Source organism: Hetaerina americana, unplaced genomic scaffold, assembly GCF_022747635.1.
Source record: "Hetaerina americana unplaced genomic scaffold, ioHetAmer1.1.p SCAF_45, whole genome shotgun sequence".
NCBI lineage: Eukaryota > Metazoa > Arthropoda > Insecta > Odonata > Calopterygidae > Hetaerina > Hetaerina americana.
The window spans coordinates 71,650-75,000 of record NW_027287041.1 but is presented as its reverse complement, the minus strand read 5'-3'; positions in this window follow the sequence as shown (position 1 = coordinate 75,000).

Below are 3,351 nucleotides of genomic sequence, written 5' to 3'. Positions count from 1 at the left end.
TCGACGGAATTTAGCTCCGTCTACCTCAGAAGAATAAACAGGCAGTATCTTTTCGTCAGTACAACCGTTATAACGCGCGAGTGTTCTTTTTATGCGTTCTTAAATTTTTTGTGTGTGCGTATGACCTATCGTAGCGAAGTAGGGGAGGGAGGGCGAAGTAGGTAGGAGAGTTGAGGGGAACCCCCTTACCACCCCTAACCACAGAAGCAGTCGCCACGAGAGACGGAGATGCGGAGGAATTGAGGAATTTCCCGGAGAAAGCCCTCACACTTAGTCCCGAATGCCACGCACGTAAACCCTAAACACTACGACCCACCCCAAGGTCAGGAAGACGTCGTCCCATGCCTTCCGTTCATCATTTCCTCTTAAGAAAGGGATGTGCAGGAAGGAAGATAAGGAATAAGGGCCTCTTATCCACTTGAAGACGGGCGAGTTACGAGCGCGGGGGGTAAGCCTAGCAGGACTCAGAAAATGAAACAGACGTAAAGAAATGAGTTTAAACTATTCCACCGCGTCAAAGCAACGAAGAATGCATATTTTTTACCCTTTCAAAACCACAATCCATCTCCCAAAAAACAAAAAAGTTAACAAAAGCAGCTAGGAAAGACCGATTCCATTGGATACGAATCAAAGAATTGGTACGGTTTTTGAAATATAAATAAATATGTCATTCTAAATTCCGATATTGATCGTCTTTGAAGTTGGTTGTGCAGAATAATTTTGTATTTTTGATGTTGTATGTTTTTTTAATGAGATTGCTTTTATTTTTATGGTAAATTTTCCGGAAAGAGCGACGAAGACTTCATTTCTTTCTTAGAAAACTCATTACCCCGACTGATACACATGCTCGGATGTACATATACACACAATATATATATATATATATATATGTATATATATATATATATATGTGTGTATATGTGGTTTTGTGTGTGTTTCATTTTTACCTGTACTAAAAAATCGTTCCCTTTTATTTCGAAAAAATGTAGTTCCGGTCAATATTTTCGAGAAATACGTTGTTTTTTTAATTTTCGTGGAAATCGTATTTCACGCATATAAAGAATTTCACAACACCTATACTATAATGCTAATAGATTGGTGCTATTTCTTAGCCAAATTCTTATAAATGATGGGAATTTCTAAAGAAGACTTGAGTGCAATTATTTGCACTTTAATAATTATGGAAAGTGCGTTAAAATAATATTTTAGAAAACAGTTTAAATTCAAATTTTGACATTCGTAGTTGTGTTGCCGTACTTATTGCGGAGTCCGCGTAGCGCTGACTTACGGTAATGTGATGTACAGGTACTGATTGTGCTGCCTCTGGTGGAGTATTTGAGTACTTTTTGTTCAATCCCGTCGAGTGCCTTGTGTTCCCTTCGCGACCGACGCACTCAAACTCTCCGCCCCTCGTGACGTCACTCCCCAATTTTTCAAATTCTCCTTTTTCTGTGAGTTTCTTAATAATAATAATACTTTATTCATTTTAAAAATGGTACAACCATATTAAATGTCGTCAATCATAATATTACTTAATATATAAACATAAGTTCTTAAATGTGATGAAGATTGTCACAAAAGAATTCATCCAATGAGTAAAGTGGGTGAGCAAGTAACCAGGGATATACCCTATTCTTGAAACTCTGGATACCATCTGATTTCAACTGAGTAGGCAGATAGTTATACAGTCGTATGTTCATATTGTGAAATGTGTTGTAAGTTGATGACAATCTACAATAAGTAGTATTTAGATTCGATTTACCTCTTGTGGAATAGTTATGGAGGTTGGATCTTAATTGGTAAGTTTCTAGATTAACTTTCACATGAATCAGAGCCTTAAAGATATACAAACAAAATACAGTCATGATTCTATACCTAATAAAAAAAGGTTTGCAGGAATCACGTGGTGGTATATTAGCAAGAGAGCGAATAGCTCTCTTTTGCAGTAGCAAAATTTGTTTAACATGAGGGGAATGACCCCATAACTCAACACCATAATTCAAATGACATTGAAAGAAGGCATGGTAAAGTGTTAAACGATACTTATTTGAAATGATAAAGTTGAGCTTTCTTAACATATGAACAGCTTTACTAAGTTTATTACAGGTCTGACTGATGTGAGTCTCCCAATTAAGTTTTGTATCAATATAAATTCCTAGTATTTTAGCAGTTTCAATATCTTAACACGAAATTAACTTTGTGAATGGGTTTAACATGTTCCACAGTAAAAAAATTGAATTTAATTAATCAAATTCATCGAGTATTATTCGTAATAATGGCTAATTTGTATCATTGTAATTACTTTTATTCATAATTTTATTGAAATTATTATCATACGAGAATATTTAAGTGATTCAAAAGTATGTCTACGTCTTCTTTCTTTTAAAATATTCCAATCGTTTTATATCGCAAATATTGTTACGCTTTCGTGTTTTCCTATTTTAAAATTAAAATACCCTGTACCGTCCGTTGTGTAGGCCGTCAAAACGTTTTGACCTTTGGGGGTAGTAACCATTTTTTTCAGTACTTTTTTGGTTTTGAATAAAATGAAAATGTTTCAATCATTCTCTTAGAGAGAGTTAGGTTGTTCTTACTTTGAAAATGTTAAATTATTAATGATATTCATAATTACCGTATATATATATATACCGTATATATTTACCGTATATACACGGTAATTATGAATTTCTTTATTAATAAATCTTCATTAATAATTATTTATAAATTAACTATTATTTATAAACAATTAATAATTTCTTAGGAAATATTTACTTTATATATATATATATATATATATATATATATATATATATATATATATATGTCGTCTAATAAATGAAAAGACGGTAATTTATCATATTAGAACGACTTTATTCTTTCTACCAAGTATTCTCCAATGAAAATCAGTACAATTTCGCAATTCACCCGTAGCAATTTTCGTAAAATACCTCCACCAAATTCAATCTAGTTACCTCCAATAAAAAAACATGTTTCTTTCTCAGAACTCATCATTGGCTTCTTTATTTGCCCTAATTGATAAACTGGATTTTAAAAAGAATTCTCATTTGTTACTAAACCGCGGGTGTTTGGAGGATCGATGGACCAAATCAATTCTAAGACGGTTTTAGCCGTGTCAACAATAGGAGGGAGTTAAGCTGTTTCAGTCACCTATCTGTGAGAGTTTGCCTAAATTGGTATCATGATTGAAGAACGATCCTCCCTTGCCGGTTATTTCATTCTGGTATTGTACCAACAAGCACTTCTGGGGGCAAACAGAAGCTCCTGTACCATTCAAAATTCATGGTTCTACTTTGCCCTAATGTTGCTCTGAATGTCCAGTTTGTATTCTGT